Below are 17,632 nucleotides of genomic sequence, written 5' to 3'. Positions count from 1 at the left end.
CGTTTCAAAGCGTAGATCCCCTCTCCCTTGCTAAGCCTCTCTCCACATCTCTTAAACCACATGTAAATGATTACAAAGTGAGAACCACAACCGGTATCTAGTACCCGTATAAGTAGTGGAAGTATAATTTATATCAATAACATAAATTTCTTTAGGAATTGTACCTTTTGGAGTAATGAGTCCTTCCCTTATATTTCGCAAATACATGGGACAATTCCTAAGCCGATGTCCCATGCCATAGCAATAATGGCACTCATCATTAACTTGCTTGAAGTTTTTGATTTTCTTTCCTTTCTTCTTGAAGCTCTTGCCCTTTGTAGCAAGAACTTGATTGCTAGAGCTCCGCTGCTTTGAGTATCTTTATCTTCCCTGAGACAAAGACCCTATAGCTTACAAGCTGGGTAGTCTTCACAGAGACGGACTCACACGAGTCCTAGTAGTAGTGGGTAGTTTAGAAGGGTGATGAAATTAAGGTTTCCACATCACGAACTGTCCGAAATGAAGTTCTCTAGTTGTATCGAAATCGTTGTTGGAGCAAATGTCGTCAAGAACATTGTGATAAGAATCAATAGTAATTGGTGCGATAGCATTTGATGGATTCATTGTTTTAGAACTACAAATATGGAGGAAAAAGGAAATATTAACATTTGTCTTTTAAAATCATACTTGTAAAATATTAACAAGATATGAACATTTATATAGTGACTCTACCCAATAATAAATGATTCCAAGACCCAAATTCATATCGACTTAGGCACGGTGGGGCCGATACATCCTTTATCAATATAATTCGGTGGATTAACGTTTAATCGATTCTACTTTTAGAACTCTTGGTCGATAATATTACATTAACAATTATCTTTAGCCCAAAACATCGACAAGAGGGCACGGTGGGGCGATACATCCCTTATCAAATACTTTTGTTGAGTTCAATCCAAATTTCGAATAAATGTGTCCATGATTCAAACCCACATTAACTTGGGCACGGTGGGGCCGATACATCCCTCATCAACATGAATTCGGTGGATTAACATTCATCACCCACTTCCCCTACGTAACAAGGTTTGTACCAGGTGTGGCAAATGCACTCCTCACGAAATAGGTTTTCATGGTTTCTACTATTTGGTAAGGCTATGTCTCGATTAATTGTTTTAAGCGAGAGGTCATGTCAATTTATTATCTATCACGTTTTAAGTGAACTAAAGCGGTGAACTACGATAATTCTAATTGACACGGTCGATAAACTCGATAAAAAAACAATGCATGTTTAGTTATGGCGATTTAGCGATGCATGTGACATAAAATAAAATGCAAGCATAAAAATAAATAAATAAATCCTAGTATGGCCTTTCCTAAAATTGAAAAACTATTTAACTATTACATATTCGGAAACCAACTCCATTGGTCCCTTGAACTTGTTTGTACGCATCTAAGGTAACACCGTCTTTATGTCACCCATTCTTGAAGAAAACCGTCTTTGGGAACTCCGGAATGAATAAAATTACATAATCAATTACATAATTTCCTATTATACATTTGTAACTAAAATAAAATAAATCTATTAAATTACAAAGAAAACGGTGATACGAGATCCAATAAAAATTACAACGAGATCGATATTCCCATACATTTAGGAAAAATACGATTAAATCTAAGGCCATACTAAGTAAAATTACATAATTCAAAAAAATTACATAAATTAAAATTATGACAATCATAAAGAAAATGCAGCATTATAATATGTATTAACATGGTTAATTTTATGCTAAATCGCCTTTAATTAATGCGATATCGTATATTACTCGGTTTTTACGGATTTGAGTGATTTCAACATTTTATAATCACAAAAATACATAAACTCATATTTATGCATAAGTTAATTACCTAACCTCTTAGGACTCAAAATATAGTCTTCACTAATAATTTGACCATAATTAGCCCATATTTTATAAAATTGTTCATAAATGGACCAAAATTACAAAAATAAGCTATTAAACTTCAAATAAATCACAAAATTTCAAATAAATTCAAAATTTGAAATTTAAATTCATGAACATTCTGGAAAAATTCCATGACACTCATAATGTTCAAAATCTTAGGTTAAAAATTTCGAAAATTTTCCGGAAAAACAATGTTGCGGTTTATCGATTTTAATAAAATAATCATAAAAACATGGAAAAATTATTTTCATTAACTTTTCAATTTTAGATCTGAAAAATATAATAAAATGCAACATTAGACGTTTTTCCTAAGTCATAGATTATGTTTTATTAATTTTCCACTAATAATGTCACTATTTATGCTATTTTTCTTCAAAAATTCATAAATCATGCAAAAAGACTTCTTTATAGCCAATTATTTTACACATCTTGTAAAATTGCATGTGACAACATATTAATTTTCTATGACCAGATTCGAAATTTAACTCATATTAACCTATTTTTCACTTAAATCCGAATTTAATAATGAAAAATTCATTTTTCGAGCATAACAAGTCCAAAAATTATGAAAATTTACAGGTTATCTCAAAATAATATATGTGACAACATATCCAAAAACCAAGTGAAAATTCAAAGTATAGCTAATTTTAGACCAAAAATGACATTTTTACTCATAAAATCACATTTAAATGCCATTATTGTAAATTATGAACAATAAAAATCAAAAAAAATTAACCAAAATATCCTAAAAATTTTAGGACCAGAAAAATCCACCTTCAACTCCCAATCACATCTCAGAATCGACTACACACTAAAGTGTAGCCCGCTGTGGGGACCACACCCATACCCACCTAAGCCCCGCTTCAAGTGAGTTTGTTTCGAAATTAGCCTTACCAACAATTGTTCACCCAAGTCCATATGATTTACATTGGTTAGGTGATGATAAGAAGGTTCATGTTTCCAAGCAGGTTCGAGTTTGTTTTGCTATGGGTTCTTATAAAGACGAGGTTGTGTGTGACGTGGTTCCTATGGATGCTTGTCACATTCTCTAGGGGCTTCCATGGCAATATGATAGGGACGTGATGTATAGAGGGCGAAGCAATGAGTATGAACTGGTTTCTAATGTAAAGAAGGTCGTTCTTAAGCCCATGTCTTCCAAAGCGATCCCAAGCTATGCGTTCTGGCCTAAAGAAAAGATTGAGTCTCACAATGCTAGCCGAGGATGAGGAATTTGAATCTAAAGAAAGTGAGCAAGTATTAGAATACATCGATCCCTTAGTTAATTTCAACCGATCACCTATATTTGACGAATACAAGGTTGAAGCAACGGTGGTGGCTGATTCGAAGGCACCATGTTATACACCAGCTCTTGGTGTTGGGTTGGGTATATTTGATTTTGGTTTTGAATGTATGGTTAATCCTAAGGAGGTTAGAGATCAGGCTCGTCGTGGTTTGTTGGAGCGTCTAGCAAAGGGGAGTGCTGCAACTAAGGAAGAATCTTCGTGGTTACATTGTTGGTCTATCAACGGAGTTCGTGGTAATTTGCTTATGTTTGTGCACGGAGGGAGGTGGGGTGGTTGGCACAAGGGCTTTATTGAAATAAGGTGAAAAAAACTCATGTTCATCATCATTCTTGCTCTCTTGCTGGTTGTGTTCAGTTATGATCCCAGAGGAGCAATACTACAAGAATTGAGATCAATTCTCTTCTAAGGGAGAGGGAATGATCTGAAATTGAGTAGCTCAAATAAGGATGACTGATTTACGTTATATATCGAAGAAAAGGGCTAAGCTTATCACGTAAAAGGAGAAACGGTTCAGCTCAGAAATGCATAATTAAAGTCGTCGCCATAAGTTTTATCTTATATTATTATTTAGGGAGTAATTTTTATTTCCAAATAAATTAGTTTAATACTTCAGCTCATTTATTTCTTAATAGCATAATAAGGTAAGTCGGTTTTTAGGAAAGTGTTTTTTGTTTTCTATTGGTTTTAGGCGTTTGTTTAGCTGGTTTGTTAAGGTTTTTACTTCGGTTTTTTTCCAGCCTATAAAAAGCTTTGTAATTAGCTTTTTTTTTTTACAACGTATGATTGATAATAAAAATCTCAAGCTTGGCCTTGCAATTTTTTCTTTCGATTCGACACATTTTTGATCCAAAACCTGGTTACAGTTTGACGCGATCAAACATTAACTCGATCAAGGAGCAATAGGTCTTGCAAATTGGTCAGCATTGTTTAAGTTATAGGTCTAACTTGACCAAATATCTCTTTTATCTTATTGTTCGTTCGCTTTCTGTTGTTTCGTTATTTGTTGCTATTCTTTGTTCCAATTTCACACTACAATTAACACCCTTGTTATCTTGACTTGTTTACAATACAAGTTACATAAAAACTACCCTAATTCCATTGTTAAGTGAGGCGTGACAATCTTAGTTCATGTTGGTTTTGTTCTTGCTTCCGTGTTTCAACGAAAGCTACCAACTTTCGTATCAGTTGAGTATGGTAATCTTCCTTATAACCGGAAGTGTCGATTGTAACACCCTCACATACCAAGGTGCCTTACCAAGACCACCCTAGCATGGGATAATGCTACCATTTCGTTTTCCCGAGGCTAGTATATCAAAATTAACATTCCAAAACATTTAATTAAGTATAAAGTTAAAGTTAACGATTACAAGTTCCAAAACCAAATCCAAAACAAAAGTTCTCTAGTGCTCAAACAACCGAAACTAAAACAGAAATCTCATGACAAGGAAGCTAGACTCGATGTGATGACTCCCCATCTCGTCCCCGGCTAAAGACCATCATCACTTGTCACAATCTGCTCACCATCCCCGAATGGATCACCACAGATTTTACAAAACAACAACGGGGTTAGTTCACTGCATAATCAGAATAAGACAAGGTACGATAAGATAAATAGTTAATCACAATCCACCTCCAACTCCCAATCACATCTCGTAACTGAATACACACTAAAGTGTGTAGCCCTAGAAATGGGGGACCATAGCTGTACCCACCTAAGCCCTGCTCATCAATGAGCGATAACCCTGTTCATTAATGTGCACATCCCCTCCTGTGGCGGGTTCCACATAGGGTGAAACTAGGGCGTGAAGCCACTGCCGCAAGTGACTCCACTCAGCCGAGGAGGCACCTCGCAAACATCATCAACCATCCCAACACCAACACCATAATCCAATCCACCAACAGCAATCAATCAGATTATCAATCGTACAAACAATTGTAACATATATCTTAAATCAATTAAAGAGTAAACCAAGTAGGGAAACCCTACCTTTTAGCAATATTCCAATTACAAGCAATCAATTATGATCCTTCACATATCCATCACCTACATAACATATTTATGTATAATTACCACCTACTCAATCAATTAATCATGCACATAACCTAGACTTATCATAACTAAATAGGAATCTAAACTTAAAGAACAAGCACGACTTTTCCTGATTTTCCAGCACATGACAGACTCGGTATAAAATGCATAATTAATTCCATAAAAATCGAATCGATAAAAGGCTAATAGGATTGGAACCCTATGAGTCTTAGCTACAACACTTGTCCAATGATGTTTTCCCAAATTCCAAACTTATCAATGGTTTTCAGACTGATTTCAAAAAGCTGACAAAATCCGTCGCATAAAAAGTATCGATTCATAAAATGAGTTTAAAACATTATTTTTCGGTAATTCCAAATCCTATTGTCATCTAGACTCTACAAAGATGATGTATGAAAAAGCTCCAAAACTGAATCGACATATAAATTATGGTTTCAAACCATTTTCCATATCCAAATCAGATTCGCGGACTTTTCAGCAATAGGTTCATAAATAAATCACATAGAACAAACCATAAGGAATTAGGCTACGAAATTTGACATTCATAAACTAGACTTCAAATAAACAGGACTCTCTTTTCAAACAAGATTTGATGATCTACAATCTCCTAAGAACGAGTTAAATATGACAAATTAGCACGAATATGGACCTTATGTGGTGGATTATGGTTTGTTATGTCGTTGAAGATGTTGGTGGTGCACTACAAAACCTCCGGGTCTGTTGGTATATGGAATGGATAAGAAACTTCGGGACGAAGCTAAACTCGAAGTGATGACTCCCCATCTCGTCCCCATAGCTAATGACCATCATCATCTGTCACAATCCGCTCACCATCCCTGAATGGATCACTACATATTTTACAAAACAACAACGGGGTCAGTTCCCTGCATAATCAGAATAAGATAAGGTACGATAAGATAAACAGCTGATCGCAATCCACCTCCAACTCCCAATCATATCTCGTAACTGACTACACACTAAAGTGTGTATCCCTGCCAGTGGGGGGAATGCAGCCTTACCCACCTAAGCCCCGCTCATCAACGAGCGATAACCCTGTTCATTATTGTGCACATCCCTTTTTGTGGTGGGTTCCACGGAGGGCAAAACTAGGGCGTGAAACCACTCCCGCAAGTGACTCTACTCAGCCGAGGACGCACCTCGTGAACATCATCAACCATCTCAACACCAACACCATACTCAGATCCACCAATAGCAATCAATCACATTATCAATTGTACAAATAATTACAACACATATCTTAAATCAATTACAACACATAAAAGAAACCGTCTAACATGCTGAACCGGTTTACTCGGTCAAGTGCACTCGGCCGAGTAACACACACTCAACCGAGTACCAACCAAGTACTCGACCAAATACTCCAACTACAATACGGAGTGTTACATCGATGATGGATGGAAATGAGTATGGAAACACATGTGTGATCATGTTCAGGATTTGACGCGGTACATACGTGACATGGTATATACGGAAAATGGAAGAATTGAATATGATGAGTCATATTACGAGTAATTTTAGTGTTCCTTAATTATTCCATGGAGTCCGTATATTCTTGTGGATTGGATGCACATTCATATGGTTGTGTGAGATTTGACGTGACATATATATATGTGTAATAATGTTGAGTCTTTCTCGCATGGTATATATATATATATATATATATATATATATATATATATATATATATATATATATATATATATATATATATATATGTGTGTGTGTGTGTGTGTGTGTGTGTGTGTGATCACCAACGTCAGTCGAGAGTTACTTATGAGATTAGAAATTAGAACCGTAGATTTGACATTGTGCTTTGACCATTGGGGGCTTGTAGAGTGGAAATTATATCGATGGAATTACGATTATATGAGAGTTTATTACGGATTTGCAATAAGTAAGAAAGAGTGATGAACCCAAAACATGGTCATTTACAGACCCGGGTACCGAGCGTATGAGAGCACATTATGAAGTTTGGCTGCTGAACTTCGGGATGAAGTTCTCTTTTAGGGGGAGTGAATGTAATAACTCGGAAATTAAGGAAAGAGTAAGGAATGAGAGCAGGTAATGAGAGTGGAGAAAAAAAAGAACCTTAGGATGAGTACTATAAACATGTGTGGTTAATAAGAGTGAAGATAACAATAAGAATCTTGACATAATATATGATAGAGTAAAGGACAACGGTAATGCCGAGAGAGTACTTGAGAACCGGCAATGAGACTTAAGGGAAGCTAGAGGAACTGTTGTGAAAACAGAGAGTGAGGCGACTTCAAGGACGAAGTTCATTATAAAGGAGGAAGATTGTAACACCCAGATATTTTGAGACCCACAAAGGAACCTTGGGATGGGTGATAAGACCTTATACTAGACTTAGTGGAGTTGTTATAATGTCCGCCTGTAGAAGGGTCGTATTAAAAATGTCATAGCTTCAGATGTAGACATGGTATTGATGTAATTCTAATTGGAGGTGATATATTATTCTCTTAAGATTCCAACGGTATTTCACACGCCCAAAATGACTAAGAAACGAGTGAGATATGACTCTTTTACGAAAACTGGTCATTATTGAGAATTGTGTTGTACTCGACCGAGTTGATTGAACACTCGACCGAGTTAGGGTCACTCGATCGAGTGGACTCCGAACTCGACCGAGTGGACTCGGCACTCGACCGAGTGGACTTGGCACTCGATCGAGTGCATTCTGGGCAGACGGGTTTTAAACCCGCAAACCTCCCTTCTCCTATTTTATTTCTATCTTATTCCTTATATCTCCAAACTCTCTCCCTTCTCTATAAAATCCTCACAAACACCATATTAGGGGATTCAAGCTTGGATTAGAGGATTTCTCACCTTCTAGTTTATCCCTTCACCTTGTAAGTTGAGATCTACCCTTTTTCTTGTCTTATGAACTCTAACTTTTAGGGGTTTTTAATTGGGTTGAATAATTAGTAATTAGTATGTGTAATATGGATAATTAGTGGATAATAATAAGGGGTTTTGTATTATCTTATAGTGTAGGATGATTTGTGATCGTTATTATGTGGTATTGTAGGATGAGACAGTCTTATGAGATGGATCTTGCTTATTGATTGGATTGCTTGTGAAGAATGCTAAAAGGTAAGTTAATCGTACTCAATTTCAATAATGTGTTGTTGTTTATGTCATTGTTAGTGTTTTAATTAGTCTCACGTGATTAGGGAATTTGCATTATAACATGTTTAGTGGTTAATTGTATCATTAAGGAGATGATTATGATATGTTGGGTTGTACTTTATGTATTGGTTATTACCGTATATGTTGAGGATGTGTTGTTGTTGAGGAGACGTAAGACGGTTGGGAAACCGTCTTACACTTGAGTCGCCTCTTAGAGCTTTCCACTCTAAGAGGGATGTGCTTATTAATGGCTGGAGTTCGGAGGGACTCGTGTGGGTGAGACAGAACGTCTGGCAGGGGATCTGATTGGCTTCCGGACTCGGTACGCCTGGACATGTCCCAGTACCTTTGTGGTGAGGTATGGTTTCGTGGGCGGGTCCCTGACACCGGTGGTTATGCTGGGCGTGTCCTGGTACCGGCATGGTGATTGTATAATTGTATCTCATTCATATTATTAGCATATTGCATATTTACCTATCATGTTATGTCATATGTTTAATTATTGAAACTGACGTGTTGTGTGTCTGTGTAATTGTCACATATTTCCGGGGTGGCCTGTGCCGATCTGATGTGACCATAATTAGAGCATATTTAGTCCCCGAATTAGCCTTGTTCCCATCCTTTTTAGTGCATATTTGGGTCATTTATTGTCTTTAGTTCTTTGTTTTGCATATTCTTTGAGGTTTTGTGTCCTTGGTAGGAAAGGAGTGCAAACCTTGCATTTTCATGGCAAAATGAGGCTAAATTGATTGAATTCAATGACCAAGCATCAAGGAGAGACAAGATTAGAAGGCCTTTGTACATATAATAGTAGATGGGCAATGATGAGAAAAGATCCTTGCATCCCCGAGGAAATCCCCAAGGATTTTATGAAGAAAAGGGAAGAAAAGAAGAAGAAGAAAGCACGCTGCATGACAACCCGTGCGTCTTCCCTAGAAGACGCCCGTCCTCCACCTTCACAATCCGTTCGTCTTCCTTACAAGACGCCCGGGCAGCAACCCCAGAAGACGCCTGTCTTCTCCCAAAGACGCCCGGGCAGAGACACAGGAATTCGGCCGTCCCGAGCCTAAGACGCACGGATTCCAAGACAGCGCAAATTCGTTTCTTCAAACTTCAAGAAAGATGCCCATCCTTCAGAAAATACCGGCGTTTCCCTAAGTAGGGACTTAGTCGTCATTTAAGCCCTTAGTTAACCCTAATTCCTACACCTAATCCCCACTATAAATACCCCATTAGTCTAATTGGAAGAGCATGTTCTTCTTATCAATTCTTAGAGTAGTTAATACCAATCAAATCTCTCTTTAGTTTTGTAATCAATAATTAATCAAGTTTTAATACAAGTTTTATTTTCTTAATCTCTCTTTTGTTCATCCTTTATTTTGGATAATTGAAGATTATTTGGGTTATTATTGGGAGATTGACAACCTCTCAATCAAGCATCAAGTACTTCTTTTATTCTTAACTTTATTATTAGAATCATTAGTATGTATAATTCTCTTAATCCCTTTTTAATTATTGTTAATTACTTTCATTTATTCATCATGTTTTACTTTGTTGGTATGATTGAAAACCTTGCTAGCATGATCAACATGATAATGAGTGAGTAGTCACCTAGCTAGGGTTAATGGGTAATTAGGGAAAACCAACATGGGGAATGATTCATGCTTAAATTAATATGCTTTCATGGTTTATTTGCTTGCTTGTTTTGATCTCAACTTATGCACATATTATGTTTGATGAAATGCGAGCCCATGAATCCTTGCATTTTTTACCCATCACCTATCTTTTCAATGAGACTTGTAAGACATAAACCAACTCGAGTCTCATTAGACCATGCATGTTGTTGAGTAGGAAAGACTAAGTCGACTTGTAGGTCTTGTACAATCTAATCGATTTGGCTCCGGGACCCAAACGTTCCTAGGATTGTAAGATATAACCCAACTCAATCCATCACAACAATAATTGCTTGCTTATAATTTGAGAACATGTTTGTATGATCAATTCCCATGAATCCCCTATGACCCCATGACACCCTAGTGCTTTTTATCAATTGTTTACAACCCTTTTAATTCATCTTGCTAGTTTACTTTCATTGCTATTTAGTTTAGTGACCTTCTACATCAACCCAAATTGTGACACCCCTAAGACACCACTAGTTTCAATAGAAATCTAATCTCAATTCCCGTCCCTTGGGATCCGACCTTTACTTGCCTCTTTACTAATTGTAGAGTTGTTTGTGAAGTTATAAATTGTGTTTTGGTCTAGGTACTCCTAACGACAAGTTACCGAAAAGATATAGTTCGTGTCACGACCAAAAATGGCGCCGTTGCCGGGGACGGTGTTCACTTGATTTACATTTTCTTATATGGTTATTAGTTGTGTCTTTCTTTGCCTTGAGGAAGTAAAACTCCTCAATGTTTGTTCTAATTGTTTTCGAGTTGTTTGATATTTTACATGTCTAGAAGATCACAAGGTGATTTGTTACCTTTTTTTCGTGAAATTGTAAGAACTTTGACAACCAATAGAAGACTTGCTAGGATAAATTTTAGAGGTATTAGTGAGGTTGTAGATATTCAACCAACTATTGAGTTCATCAACCCTTTTGCAAGAGAAGGTAAGGAGAACCCAACACAAAATACAACACAAAATCAACCCACAATGCCTAAGTTTTCATCACATTCCGTACCCACCGAGGAGAACCTACCCAACGGTACTCCCACACCACAACATTTGACCGGAAATTTTATTGCTAAATCCGCATTTATCCAATTAGTCGAAAGAAGCCAATTTGGGGGGATGCCTAGTGAAGACCCTCATTCTCATATGGAGACCTTTTGTGACTATTGTGATGCGATTTCTCAAACTTGTGTAACTCAAGACCAAATTCGATGGGTCTTATTTCCTTTTTCTCTCATTGGCACCGCGAAACAATGGTTGAAGGGCCTTGATAAGGCCACTCTCGGAATTGATTCTTGGAAGAAGTTGGCTCTAGCTTTCTACAAAAAATTCTACCCACCGGAAAAGACTAACATGCTAAGAGCTCAAATTACGGGTTTTAAGCAAAGGGATGAAGAATCTTTGTATCAAGCTTGGGAGCGGTTCAAAAGAATTTGTCGCTCATGTCCTCATCATGGACTTAGCGAGTGGTTCTTGGTACAACAATTTTGGAATGGTCTATATGAAGATTCAAGGAACATTCTCAACATGGGATCAAATGGAATGTTCACCGAAGTTGATGACAATCAAACTTGGAACAAAATTGAGGAAATGGCGGTCTATAACTCACAATATAGTTGACCTCGTAAGGCTACTAGAGGAGAAAAGCATGAAGTGGACTCCGTTACTCAATTGGGTGCTCAACTTAGCGCTCACATTGATACCATTAATTTGAAGTTTGAAAAAGCTATGGCTAGACTTGAAGAAGCCTCAAAATCACCAAAGCATCATGTTAATGCCATGACGGCATCTTCATCAATCCCAAGTGGGATATGTGAGAATTGTGGAACTTTGGGGCATGACCAAAGTGAATGTAGGGGAACAAATGAACAAGTGAATGCTTTCCAAGCATACAAGAGTGGTACCCCTTATTCCAACTATTACAATGAAAACACCAAATTCCATCCAAATCTCTTATACAAAAGCCAAATGTTCAAAACCCTCAAACAACATACACCCCACCTCCCATGAGAAACCAAAATCAAAGACCCTTTTACAACCAAAACCAAGGTTACCAAAATCAATCTCCATATAATCAACAATATGACCAAGGTTTTGATGTTCAAAAAGCGGTCCTTCAAAGGCAAAAGAATCAACAAGAATTTTTCACTCAAATGCAAAAAGATAGTCAAGCAAAGGAAACCACCATCAACAACATTCTAGCTCACACCAAAATGTTGGAAACCCAATTGACTCAACTAGCATCTTCAAGCTCGCAAAGACAAAAGGGGCAATTACCACCTCAAAGTAATCCCCCAAGACATGAAACGGTTAGTGCCATTCACTTGAGAAGTGGTACAAGGTATGAAGCACCGAAGAAGCAAGTTGAGGATGAGGTTGTGGAAGCTAGTGATAAGGAAGAAATTGTGCAAAACTCCAAGGATGGAGAATCATCAAAAGAAGAAATTTTAAAGAAAAATGAAGACAAGGTCAAGGAGAAGGAGCCCATTGTGATTAGACTTCCTTTTCCAAGCCGTCAAGCCAAGCCCAAATTTGATGACCAACTTGGAAAATTTATGGAAATTGTGAAGAAATTGGAAGTCTCAATTCCTATCACGGAATTAATCAATCATGTAACGGCCTATGTGAAATACATGAAAGACATCCTCACAAAGAAGAAGTCGATCCGGAAGCTTGAGACTATCGCCTTCACTAAGGTGAGTAGTGCAATACTTCAAGGGATTTCACCTCCAAAACTCAAGGACCCCGGAAGCTTCTCAATACCGTGTACCATTGGCGACACCACGATCAACAAAGCCTTATGTGATCTAGGGGCTAGTGTGAGTGTTTTGCCGTACTCGGTGAGTAAAAGGCTGGGGATGGGAGAGCTTAAATGCACCAATATTACACTCCAAATGGCCGATAGATCGACGAAGACACCATTAGGGATATGGGAAAATGTTCCCGTACGAATTGGGAAATTTTTCATCCCGGTGGACTTTGTCATTGTTGATATGGAAGAAGATTCCAACATTCCAATCATTCTAGGAAGACCTTTCTTACACACCGTGGGTGCGATGATTGATGTAAAACATGGAGAGCTCACTCTAGAAGTGGGAGATGAGAGCATAACTTCAATCTTGACAAGACTATGAGAGCTCCCCGTTTACGTGAACCATGTTTTATGATTGATCATTATAGCCGAAAGGATGATAGGAAGAAGTCGGAACTTCAATGGAAGAAGAAAATTGAAGATGCTCCATTCAAAGAGCAAGTGAATTGTAACAAAGAGAGCTTGCAAAGCTCACCAAAGTCAAGCAATGAAGAAGATGGCCTCATTGGCCAAGAGAAGAAAATGGGAGAGTTGTCTCCATCAAACCAAGAGATTTTTAATGATCAACTTAATGAAGTTTGTGGTCTTTGGGACGACGAATTTGAAGGGATTTTCAATCCCTACATTGGTAATGCCATCGATCAAGACCGACAACAAGGGCAAAGGTCTATCGAAGACCTTTATCACGACAATGAACAAGCTTTTGATTACTTTTTCAAGGTGTTGAGCAACATCAACAACACCTTGGACATGCCCCCTTGACATCTCATCAAGAATGAGAGTTTGGTGGAGTCCTCCCTAAACCACCATTTGTAAATATTTCTAACTCGCATTTTAATTCTTAATTTGCATTTTTGTCATTTTTGGATTTTGTGCCTTGATCAAGATAATTATCATTTTTGAGAGAAGTGAGGGAGGGACTAATGATTCAATTGATGTGTAGTGCTTTAGCTTAGTGTGGGGATAGCAATTGCCTAGGCTATTCATGCCTTAGTAGTGCCCCCACAATGAAGAACACGAGATTTTGAAGGATGAAAAAAAGAAAAAGAAAAAAAAAATGACAAGGGATATGCAAGGTACACGGATGGAACTGAATCCGGGTAAAACGGGAAGAATCCGAGCGTTTTCATGGGAAGACGCCCGTGTTGGGAAATGTGTCCTCAACAATAGTGCGATCATAGGATTTAAATATCATTATTAAATCTCATTACAAGAATACGAAAGGGATGATACGTTACATATATAATCAACTGGTCCACACATATCGGTAATGATTGGCTGGCTAGAGTTTGACATTACTGTCGTGCGACGGTGGTGATCAGTTGATCCCTTGAGGTCACACCTAAAGGACGATTCCTTTAATTTAAAAGGTTAATTAATTGTATACCGATACAGATTAATTAATTCCTTAAAATTGAACAATTCAATTGTGAGAGAGAATATTGATATCTTATTGTAATGGGATTAAATAAGATTTACTTTAGTAAATAAAATGCTTTATTACTAAAATTGTTTATTGTTTGAGAAACAATAAAGATAAGAATGAATGTTTGATTATAATTACAAGATATTGTGAATTATAATTATATGACCATTTTATTTATGTGATCAAGTATCACTAGTCAATTTGTTGAATGTAATTTAATTAATTTATAAAATGATATTTATGTGATAAATATGCATTTAATTAATTAGTAACATGTATCATACTACATGTGACATATTGTGTGACAAATGACAAATTGAAAAAAATAAAATGGTAGTCTATTTTATAAAGATGGGCCGAAATATGAGTGTAAAGAGAGTTAGTGGGTGAATTATTTTATGAGATAAAATAAGCTTATGATCACTAACCTACAACTAGCCTTACAAGCCTAAGGTATAGAAAAGAACAAAAAGAAAAGTGAAGGACCATATATTGGTCCCTTGCCTCACCAAAAACCATGTGGCCTCTCTTCTAATTAGAGGGCTTTTGTTCTTTTATTTTTATCACACTCTACCATTCAAAACACATGCAAAAGTTCATGAATTGTTCTCTCTTTAATCTTCATCAAAAAGGATGAATTTTTGATTCAAATTTGTTCAAAAGATTACTAAAATTATCAATGTAATATATGAGTATTAGTAATCAATTTTAAGGTAAACCACAATATAAATATCTAGTACATATTAGTTTGTGGGTTTGAGGGATAGTCTTGGGTGCTACTAATTGGAGGGCTTCTATTTTGAGGTCATGTATGTTCATCCAATATTGGAAAGCTCAAGAACTAACAAGAAGAAGATCTTGTTGGTGCCCATTTGACCGAAATTCATATGGTGAGAAAATGATTTCTTCACTTATTTATTTTAGTTTGCATGCATAAGATCTAGAATTTATTTTATGACTAAATAAATTTGAAACATATAAGAATATGTTGTATAATGAGATATAGATTTCTAACAAGCGGTATCATGAGCACAAGGTTGTTTGCATGCAAATCGGTTATAGTTTTACAGAGTTATACGATTAACAAATAAAACTTGTAAATTTGTGTTATTATGATATATCACGAAATTAATTTTTGCATGTTAAAGTTTCTGATCCTAAAATGTATTTAGGATATTTTGGTTTAATTTATGGATTTTACTGTTCATTTTATATTATAATGGCATTAAAATGTGATTTTTATGATAAAAATGTCATTTTAGGACGAAAATTAGCTAAACTTCGAATTTTCCAGTGGTTTTTAGATATGTTTTCATATATATTATTTTTAGTTGATCTGGAAATTTTCATAATTTTTTGAATTTTTATGCTCGAAATATGGATTTTTCATTATAAAAATCGGATTTAAATAAAAAATAGGTTAATATGAGAAATATTTCGAATCTGGTCATAGAAATTTAGTATGTTGTCACATGAAATTTTACAAGATGTGTGTAAAATAATAGGCTATAATGAAGTCTTCATGCATGATTTATGGATTTTTGATGAAAAATAGCATAAATAGTGACTTAATTAGTGAAAAATTGCTAAAACATACTTCATGACTAAGAAAAAGCGTCACATGTTGCATTTTATTATCTTTTTCAGATCTAAAATTGAAAAGTTGGTGAATATAATTTTCTCATGTTTTTATGATTTTTATTGATAAATCCGATCAACCGCAACATTGTTTTTCCCGATAACTTTCGAAATTTTTTAACCTAAGTTTTTGAACATTATGAGTGTCATGGTATTTTTCCAGAATGTTCATGAGTTTAAATTTCAAATTTCAAATTTATTTGAAATTTTTGCGATTTATTTGAAGTTTATAGCATTTTATTGAAATTTTGAGTCCATTAATGAACAATTTTAAGTAATATAAGTTAATTATAGTCAAATAATTAGTGAAGACTGGTTTTGAGTTCTAAGTTGGTCAGGGTAATTAACTTGTGCATAAATATGAATTTATGTAATTTATTGTGATTTTAAAAGGTTGAATCACGCAAATCCGTAAAAACCGATTAATATACGATATTGGCTCCTTAAAGGCGATTTAGCATAAAATTGGGCATGTTCATACATATTATAATGCTGCATTTTATTTATGATTGTCATAATTTTATTTTATGTAATTTTATTTTATGTAATTTTTTACTTAGTATGGCCTTAGTTTTAATTGATATTACCCGAAATGTATGCGAATATCGATTCGGTTGTAATTTATTGTGATCTCGTATCACCGTTTTGTAATTTAATAGATTTATTTTATTTTAATTACAAATGTATAATAGGAAATTATGTAATTTATTTATTTCGGAGTTCCTTGAAAACGGTGTCACTCAAGAAGGAAATCCTTTAAAGATGGTGTTACCTCGAGATGCGTGCCTCAACCGAAGTTCAAGGGACCAATGGAGTTGGTTTCCGAAAATGTAATAGTTAAATAGTTTTTCTATTTTAGGAAGGCCATACTAGGATTATTTTATTTATGCTTTTCATTTTATTTATATGTCGCATGCATCGCTAAATCGCCATAACTAAAACATGCGTTGTCATTTTAATCGAGTTTATCGACCGTGTCAATTACAGTTATCGAAGTTCACCGCTTTAGTTCACTTAAAACGTGATAGATAATAAATTGACATGACCTCTCGCTAAAATAAACAATTAAGACTTAGCCTTACCAAAGAGTAGAAACCATGAAAACCTATTTCGTGAGGGAGTGCGCTCGGCCACACCGGGGTACAAACCTTGTTACGTAGGGGAAGTGGGTGATAAATGTCTATCCACCGAATTCATGTTGATAAGGGATGTATCGGCCACACCGTGCCCAAGTTGATGTGGATTTGGATCATGGACACATTTATTCGAAATTTGGGTTGAACTCAACAAAAGTTTTTGATAAGGGATGTATCGGCCACACGGTGCCCTTGTCGGATGTGTTTTGGGCTAAAGATAAATGTTAATATAATTTTATCGACCAAGAGTTCTAAAAGTATAATCGATTAAAGAGTTAATCCACCGAGTTATATTGTTAAGGGAGGTATCGGCCACACCATGCCCAAGTTAATATGAATTTGGATCTTGGAATCATTTATCATAGTTGGGTAGAGGTCACTATGTAAATGCTATACTTGTTTACAAGTATTAATATAACGATGAATGTTTTGTTTTCATTATTCCGTTATCATATTGTTCTATTTCTTTACCACAATT

At 35.9% G+C, this 17,632-nt stretch overlaps 1 non-coding gene across 1 annotated transcript; it reads right to left on the bottom strand.

Moving 5' to 3' along the window:
* Positions 1 to 11,495: 11,495 nt before the first annotated feature.
* On the bottom strand, positions 11,496 to 11,602 carry LOC141593765 (small nucleolar RNA R71). Its single transcript, XR_012521831.1, has one exon. It is a non-coding gene; the product is annotated as a small nucleolar RNA R71 (small nucleolar RNA).
* Positions 11,603 to 17,632: the final 6,030 nt, after the last annotated feature.

Source organism: Silene latifolia, chromosome 7, assembly GCF_048544455.1.
Source record: "Silene latifolia isolate original U9 population chromosome 7, ASM4854445v1, whole genome shotgun sequence".
NCBI classification, from domain to species: domain Eukaryota; kingdom Viridiplantae; phylum Streptophyta; class Magnoliopsida; order Caryophyllales; family Caryophyllaceae; genus Silene; species Silene latifolia.
The sequence above is the reverse complement of the archived record's forward strand: the minus strand, read 5'-3'. Positions and strand labels throughout refer to the sequence as shown.